Raw genomic sequence first — 9,501 nt, 5'->3', positions numbered from 1 at the left:
ATAAATTTAAATAAAAGAAAGAAACCCTTTCAGCCCCACTCACATCACAAAGATACTCCCCAACATTTTCTTCTTTGAACTTCGTTTTATCTTTCCATACAACCTCAGTCCATCTGTAGCTCCCCTTCATACACAGAGTGAGGCAAGGACCCACTTTTATTTTTCTCCAATACTGAGGCACTATTTCCTTTCTCCACTGGTGTGTGGTGCCAGTGTTATCATCCGTCACGTTCTCCTGTGCACAGAGGTTTGTCTCGGGCCCCCCGGGCTGGTCTGTGCACCCACAATTACCGCACTGCTTCTGTTGCTGTGGCTTGGTGGCACGCGTAACTGTCTGGCAAGATGAGTCTTTCTTTTTGGTTTCTCTTTTCCAAAGCGACCTTACTGATTTAAGGACCTGTATCCTTCCTTAGACAATGTAGAGGACGATGGTAGAGTCTCTAAAATAAAAATCCAACCGGAATATTTCTTGGGTTATATTGAATATATAGACTAATGGAAGGAAATTAGCACCATGATAATGTTATCACAACCAGTCCTTGCTGGTAGGCTGTCTCTTCATAATTCAGATCACTTTCTATTTCATTTTTTAAAGTTCTAAAATGTTCTCCAAAGAAAGTTTGATTATCTCTTTGATACCTGACTTCCTGGACACTTCATAATTATTTTTACTTGTCAAAGGTATCATGTTTTCTATTATATCTTTTAGTTGCTTCTTGCTGCTCTCAGGAATGAATGCTACTGAGTACTGAGTTCTTTTTTTTTTTAAGATTTTATTTATTTATTTTTAGAGAGGGAAGGGAGGGAGATAGAGAGAAACATCAATGTGCGGTTGCTGGGGGTTATGGCCTGAAACCCAGGCATGTACCCCGACTGGGAATTGAACCTGCGACACTTTGGTTCGCAGCCCACGCTCAATCCACTGAGCTACGCCAGCCAGGAGTAGTGAGTTCTTTTTCTAAAGATCTTGCTAAACTGTTACAAATTTTAATAGTTTGTTTATTGATTGTATTGGGTGTTCGATACAGTTTGGCATATTATTTGCAAATGATGACAATTTTGACTCTTTCCTGGTGATCTTCTTACATTTTAATTCTTTCCTATGTCTTTTTACATCGGCTAAAGCCAGCAGTATTGTGCTGACCAGTAGTGCGGACATCGGGCACCTTTGCCTCATTTCTGATCTTACAGCAGAAGTTCTTAGAGTTAGATGCTTTCTGTGGGCCTTGGATATAAAGACTCCCAGTTGCTGACCATAATCCATCTTTCCCTTCTCCTGTAGTGTCTCAGCCCCATTTCCCTAGAAAATGGAACCTAAGCTAAAGGTTTCCTAGTGACCAGATGCCACATCATTGTACCAGGAATGTGTCCATGACCATGTGAAGCAAAGCAACTGCAAGGGCCTTAGGAAAGTGGCCCGCTCCACATTTTACCCTTTTCAGTTTCATTCAAGTGCAACTGATTGGTGGAACTTAATCACATCGAGAATTCTTGCTGCAAAGGAGGCTGAAAAGGGTTGTATTTGTTGTCCAGGTTTTGCAATACAGGTGGGCACACTGGAAGAATGCTGGAGTGGACAGTTAGTATCCACCGTACTGGCCAGCCTGGACCATGTTATGCTGCAATGACAAACAACCCCCAAATCACAGTGGCTTAAACTAGCGAAGGTTTACTTCTTGCACATGCCACCTATCATAGGTCAAAAAAAAAATGTGACTCCGCCCATTACAGCCACTCAGAGACCCAGGCTGATAGAGCAAGTAGCATCCCACACATTGCTGTTGCCATGACAAAGGTAAAGAGAAACCAGAGGGTTGCAGACCAGCCATTAAATGCACCAGCCTGGAAGCTCATAAATCACTGTTGGATATTTAAGGGGCCCACCTACTCTCAAGTGGGCCAATAAATGTGACTCTACGCCATGTCCAGAGAGCTGGGGGAGCACTGGAACTACTGGGTGAAAGTCACTCATAACCACACAATGATACCTACCCAGACCTAGAAACGTCCTCTCTCCTGCTGTCCTTTCACAGAGTTTGAATCCAGCTTATACGAGACTTGGAAATGAGTCAAGCGCATCGTGTCCTTTTTCTGTTCTCTAAGATGACTTGTTTAAAGTAAGGATAATATATTCCCAGAGAGATTAAAAGAATACATTTCTGAAACCACCTGGCCTGGATTTTTAGAGAGATCTTTGAGATCCTTTTCACCAGATGCTAATATGTCTGTCCAAGTTTCCTACTTCTCCTCAAGTCAATTTTTGCTTTTTATATTTTTATCATAAAATACTTTTACATTCTTTCATTGTGTTTAAATCTCTACTATATCTGATTTCCTGCCTTTGACTTTGTCATTGGTTCCCTTGCATGCTTTTTCTTGCTCAGTCTTTCTAGACAGAGATTTGCCTATCTAGTTAATTGTACTGGGGAAACGCTGGTTATGCTAAAATACTTTGTGGTGTTGTTGTTATTTTCTATTTTACTGATTTTTGTCTTTTTATTTATCACTTCTTTACATTGGGTTTAAGTCTTTATTGCTTTATGATAAACATATATAAAGCTATAACTTTAAAGGCACACATTTTGACATTTAGCCCATTTGGGAAGCATAAAGTATTCTCATTAGGGACTGACAAACCCTTTGTTTTGTGTGTCTACATCCTTTGCCTCTGATGTACCACTTCTTAGACTTTGACCTACAAACACAGTTGTACAAGTAGGTACAGCTACACCAATAGGCTATTTAGGATAGTCCTTGATTATAATGGGGAAAGCACCTTAAGTGCCCATCAGTAAGGGAGTTAATAGTCATTTCCTGTGACCGCTGTAACAAATTACTGCAAACATAACACGAGCTGCTTCTTCCACAGTTCTGAAAGCCAGAGGAGTGTGGTCAATGTCACTGGTCCAAAACCGAAGCGTCGGCTGGGCCTCACTTCCTCCGGAGGCTCTCGAGTCGAATGTGTCCTTGGCCTCTTCCAGCTGCTGATGGCCGCGGACAGCCCTTGACTTGTGTCCACAACACTCCAGTCTCTGCCTCTGCCTTCCCATCACCTTCTCCTCTGGGCAGGTCAGAGCTCCACCCAGCTCACCGGGATAATCTCCCTGTCTCAAGATCCCTACCTTATTCGTGTCTGCAAGGACTGTTTTTCAAATCGGGTAACATTTATGGGTTTCAGGGATTAAAATGTGGACATTTGGGGGGGGCATTATTCAGCCTACTATAGGAATAATTAAATAAATCATGGTAAATTTCTACAATGAAATACATTGCCATCATTAAAAATAATAAATGAAGCCCTGGCTGGCATAACTCAGTGGATTGAGCGCGGGCTGCGAACCACTGTGTCCCAGCCAGGGTACATGCCTGGGTTGCAGGCTATAACCCCTAGCAACCGCACATTGATGTTTCTCTCTCTCTCTATCTCCCTCCCTTCCCACTCTAAAAAAAAATAATAATTACAAAAAAATAATAAATGAAATGAGACTGCATATATTAACATGAAAGCATGACAAAGACACACTGTGAAGAAATTAGAAGTATACTGCAGGACAATAAATACAGTATTATCCTACCCTAGTTTACATGTATTAAACATGTGCTTAACATACATTCCTGAATGCACACACAAAAATAGCAGTCATCACCTCTGGAGAATGCAATTGGGGGTGGGTCAGGAAGATGTGAAACTTTACTCTTCCTTTATATTTTCCTATATTTAGGAAAATATATTTAGACTTTTTTTTAAAAATCATGCACAGGTTATTTTTGCAATCACGGTAAAGTGTGTATGCTGTAAAACATTCTCTAGCCCACCTGCCTACGGAGCCCTGCCCTGCTGTGCAGGGACTCTTGGCTTTCCCCAGCAATCCTTTTATTCCGTGAGAAACAGAACGAAGATCAAGCAGAACAAAAGCCTCTTCCAACACCCTGAGAAGCTGTAGAGTTGTCCTCTTTTGCCACCTGTTGTCGAGCCCGCAGTAATGAGTCATAATGGGAATGCAGGGAGAAGCTGAGAGTGAGCTTCCCGAGTGAGCGAGCACAGGAGCTATTCAATTAATAAGCACATAAACCTTCAAATCCATGTCCACCTCAGGCTGTGTCAATTACTAGGTGGAGAGACTTGAGCAACTGACTTGCTCAGACTTCCTTATCTGTACAATGAAGAAATGTTATGTTCCCCCTCTGAGGACTGCAGTGAGGATTCAATGAGACCATGCATTTCCAAGTAAAGTGCTTGGCATGAGCTGAGCTGCAAGCTGCAATCTACCTAGTGTAAATGAATGCACTGATGAAATTCAAGGTGGTGAATGGCAGGGATGGTATTACCTATGCATGAAGTCAGACTAGAAATAGCCAGGTGCATTGCAAGCATGTGAGCCCTGACCCGCATGAGGAGCTCCGAGTTCCAGTGTGGATGCCAGTCAGTCTCAGCTGTGCGACCTTCGCACGAGTCGCTTCCCCATTCTGGCTCCAAGTTTCATCGACTCAAAAATGGAGGCACTCAACTCTGACTCCTAAGTCCCTTCTGGCTCTCACATTCGACAATTTTGGGTGCTTGGACACGAGATCCATGACTGCACTTGCCAATCACCTTGTTTCTTCAAGTATTTATAGAGAGCATTCTATTACCTTGAGGATTAAAAACAAAATGGATTTTCTATGAATTGAATTGTGTCTGCTGTCCCCCAAATTTATATATTGAACTCCTAACCCCCAACTTGACGGTACTGAGTTGGCCAAAAAGTTCATTTAGTTTTCTTTTTCCATACAATGGGTCTAGTAGTGCTTAGTCATCTTAAACTTCATTGGAAATAATTTTGTTGATTGTATTTGTGACAGGTGTCATATTAGTTGGCATTTTAAAAAACCTGTCAAAATTGGTAAATTTTTGTGCAGCAATTTTAATATTGAAGATGGAAGGAAATACACAACATTTCTGGCATATCATGCTTTATTATTTCAAGAAAGGTAAAAACACAACTGAAATGCAAAAAACAGTTTTGTGCAGTGTATGGAGAAGGTGCTATAACTGATCGAACGTGTCAAAAGTGGTTTGCAAAGTTTCTTGGTACTATTGACATTTTGGCCAAATACTTCTTTGCTAATGTGGGGCTGTCTTATGCATTGGAAGGTGTTTGGCAGCCCCCTGGCCCCTACCCACTAGAAGCCAATAGCGGGAGATAGCCAACACACGCAAAATATCCAAATCAATAAAGTTATTGGTAAAAATGAAAAATGTCTTTTCTTTTATAGAAAAAACATGTGGGCTTTCTGACCAACCCAGTATTTGGAGATGGGGCATCAAAGGAGGTAACTAAAGTCACATGAGGCCATGAGGGTGAGGCCCCCATCCTACAGGGCTGGCGTCCTTCTAAGAAACAGAAGAGCAGTTGGGCTAGTAAGACAGTGGATGGGAAGGCCCGGCCCTCGTTCTCCCACAGCAACACCTTTCATGCCTAAAGCCTTTCAATAAACTAACTACAGAAAGAATGTGCCCCCACATTATACAGGCCATCTATCACAAGCCCACAGGGAACATCACACTCCATGGTGGAAAACCGAAACCTCTCCTTCAGTATCAGCAACAAGGCAAAGACCCCCACTCTCATCAATTCAATCCAACACAGTCCTGGAAGCGCTTGTCAGAGCGATGAGGCAAAGAGGAAAAGAAATACAAGGCATCCGAATCAGAAAGGGAGAAGTAAAACGATCTCTGCTCACAAATGACAATATCTTATATGTAGGAAATCCTAAAGATGATGCACACACACACACACAAACTTGTTAGAACTAATAAGTGAACTGAATAAAGTGATAGGATATAAAATCAACATACAAGAACACTTGAATTTGTATGCGCTAACAATGAACTATCCAAAACAGAAATTTAGAAAACAGTCCCATTTTAAGTACTTAGAAAGTACTTAGAAAGCACTTAGTACTTAAGTACTTAGTAAACTTAACCAAGGAGATAAAAGTTTGGTACATGGAAAACTACAAAACATTGATGAAAGAAATTTTTAAAATCACAAATATATGGAAAGAAAGTCCATGTTCATGGTTTGGAAGACTTAGTACTGTTAAAATGCCCATACTTTCCAAAGTGATCCAGAGATTCAGTGCTAACCCCAACAAAATCCTAATGATATTTTTACAGAAAGAGAAAAAAATTATCCTAAAATTCATTGGGAACACCAAAAGATCCTGAAAGTAAAGCAATATTGAAAACAAAGAACAAAGCTGGAGGCATCACACTTTTTGGTTTCAAAATATATTACAAAACTACAGAAATTAAAACAGTGTGGTATTAGTGAAGCAGCAGGTTGTGCGGGACAGGCGAGCAGGTGGCTGCACTCTGGGTGGCATTATGCTGGCTGTGCAAGTGGCTCTGGGGCCCCAGTCTGTTACCACCTGTGTCCTTCCAACTGAGGTACATGGGTGGACACGGGTCTGATCATTCCTGAAACAGGACGAACACGTGTTGCCCTTCGCTGCTGAGGATTCCATGGCAGTGTTGCAGGGAGGCTCAGCTTCCGAGGAAGGTTTTGCAGATTTGGGGAAATAAAGGCTATGGATCAGCTCAGAGTATTGTCCGTATTACTGGGAAAATTCTTCCTTTAGAACCTTGCCGAGGGCTGATTTTGAGTTGATTCCATTCTTGAACTCTGTAGACTCCGGCAACTGTGGATCTGTAGTTCCATCTCCCGCTGATATTTTGTGTGTGGCAAATGATGAAGAAGCCAGTTATCTCAGATTTCAAAATGGAATATGGGAAAAGGAGGAAGAAGAGAAAAGTGCATTTTTCCATCCTTGGCCATTAGTTTGGGATCCACCGGCACCTGCTCTAAGACATAACAGACAGACCAGTGGAAAACTCTCAGCCTGTCAGTGAAGCTGCAACGAAAAAAACAGCTGCCCTTGGAGATAAACTAACTTGCCTTCGCTCTCAGATCGCTGCAATTGTGGAAATGCAGGAACTGAAAAGCAGTATAAATTCTGGCTCCTTTGACTCGACTGACGGGCCTGGTGGTTTGGGGCAAGTGCCATCATCGGGGGCTGCTCAGCTGAGCGTCGAACCAGATCCATTCCCAAGCTTAGTGCTTCCTGCTCCTCCTCCCCCACCACCCCCACGGCCCCCTTAGTTTTCTCCCCTACAGCCTCCACATTCTCTTGTGCAGCCAGGATGTAATACTCTCTGTGACTCAGCTAACTCAGCAACTGAAATGAAAAAACAGCACCCAGGTGCCAGTAGGACTGATTATAGTCGTCATTCAAAAAACCAGAAAAACAAAGATGTTCAGAACACACTGGATGTCCTAAAAGATATGAGTAAGATTAAGCTTCATGCTATTGAACGGTCGCCTGGAGGCAGACCCGTTCCTCAGAGGAAGAGACACAGTGCACAGTGGGACCCAGTGGCTGTAATATCCCAGGCACTTAAGCAGAAATTTGCACTCCAAGAAGACGATCCCTTTGAGAAAGAAAATAGGTCTTGGGAGCCTTCTTCATTTTCAAGTCCAGAAACGTCAAGGTTTTGACATCGCATTTCACAGTCAGGAGGACAGTGAACTAAAGGAAGAACTGGCAGACACAAAAGGTGTTGGGACCAGGGTGTGAATGACGCACGCTGTGTCTACGCTTTCCTGGGAAGATCACAGAAAAGTGCCGGCATGTCTGTCGCTACACGCCACTCTTCGGTGCATGAAATTCAGTGAAGTCTGCACACCAGGGTGTTTCGGTGCCGAGGTCGGAAAAGTCTTGACTTTGTAAAAAAAAAAGTCTATGTCTATGTATATATGTTTATGTATATAAATATATAATATGTATATTTTTTTATTCTGACCCGAAGATATGCTTACTGGTTTTAGAGAGAGGGGAAGGGAAGGAGAGAGAGAGAAAAAAACAATGGACATGGGAGAGAAACATCAATCAGTTGCTTCTCATACACACCCCATCTGGGCACTGAACTCTGAAGCTAGGCATGTGCCCTGACCTGGAATCAAATCCGCCACCTGTCGCTGTGTAGGACAACCCTCGAACCCACTGAGCCACACTGGCTAGGGATGAAAAGTCCTGACTTTTAATAAAATACCCATCTCTGGTTTTGGAGGATGTAGCAGTTAACTGGTTACCAGGGATAGATAAGTATATTATTTTTTTCATATATGTTAATGTTATTAAAGGTTGAATACATACCTTGAAAAAAAAACAGTATGGTATTGACATACAAACAGACATGCATGTGTAGAACAGAATGGAGAGCCCAGACATAAACCCATTCATAGACAGTGAACTGGTCCTCAACAAGGGGCCAGGAATTCACAACAGGGAAAAGACAGTCTCATGACCAAATGCTGCTGGGAAGACTGGGCAGACATAGGCAAAGGGATGAAATCAGACTTTTACATTACACCACACACAAAAATAAACTCAACATGGGTTCAAGACTTGTACATAAGATCTGAAACTGTAAAACTCCTAAACAAAACAAGGGGGAGAACTTTTTTACATTGATCTTGTCAACGATTTCTTGGATGTGACAACAAAAACACAGGCAACAAAAACAAAAATAAACAAGTGGGGCTGCATGAAACTAAACAGGCTCCGCATGGCACAGAACACAATGAGCAGAGTGAAACATTGACCTACATAACGGGAGAAAATGTTTGCAAACCATATACCTGCTAAGGGGTTAATATCCAAAATATATAAGGAACTCATAAAACTCAGGACTAAAAGCACAAGTAACCTAATTACCAAATGAGCAAAGGACTTCAGAGCAATGTCTATTGCAATAGACATTGCTCTAAAGAAGACATACGAATGGCCAACAGGCATGTGAAGAGGTACTTACCATCACTAAGCATCAGAGAAATGCAAATCAAAACCACAACGAGATCTCACCTCACCACTGATGGGATGGTTATGAGCAAAAGGACAACAAAGAACAAGCGTTGGCCACAATGTGGAGAAGAGGGAACCCTTGTGTGCTGTTGAGGAGAACGTACATTCTTGCAGCCATTATGGAAAATAGTATGAGCCCTGACTGGCGTAACTCAGTGGATTGAGTGCAGGCTGGGAACCAAAGTGTCGCAGGTTCGATTCCCAGTCAGGGCACATGCCTGGGTTGCAGGCCATGACCCCCAGCAACTGCACATTGATGTTTCTCTCTCTCTCTCTCTCTCTCTCTCTGTATCTCCCTGCCTTCTCTCTCTAAAAATAAATAAACAAAATCTTAAAAAAAGAAAATAGTATGAAGATTTCTCAAAAAGTTAAAAATAGAACTACTATATGATCCAAGACTCTGACTTCTGCCTACATATCCCAAAGAATTAAAATCAGGATCTCAAAGAGAGAGCTACACTCTCACATTCATTGAATTATTAGTCGTGACAGCCAACATACAGAAACAACCTAAATGTCTACTGACACATGAAGGTAAAAAATATGCAGTATATACACAGAATGGAATATTATGCAGCCTTTAAAAAGGAGGAG

The 9,501-nt window shown here is 42.0% G+C and overlaps 1 pseudogene; it reads left to right on the top strand.

Annotated features, from left to right (window-relative positions):
* The first annotated feature begins 6,467 nt into the window (after window positions 1–6,467).
* Window positions 6,468–7,761, top strand: LOC114501299 (annotated as a pseudogene).
* The last annotated feature ends 1,740 nt before the right edge of the window (window positions 7,762–9,501 follow it).

The sequence above is a fragment of the Phyllostomus discolor genome, chromosome 7 (genome assembly GCF_004126475.2).
Source record: "Phyllostomus discolor isolate MPI-MPIP mPhyDis1 chromosome 7, mPhyDis1.pri.v3, whole genome shotgun sequence".
Taxonomy (NCBI): Eukaryota; Metazoa; Chordata; class Mammalia; order Chiroptera; family Phyllostomidae; genus Phyllostomus; species Phyllostomus discolor.
The sequence above is the reverse complement of the archived record's forward strand: the minus strand, read 5'-3'. Positions and strand labels throughout refer to the sequence as shown.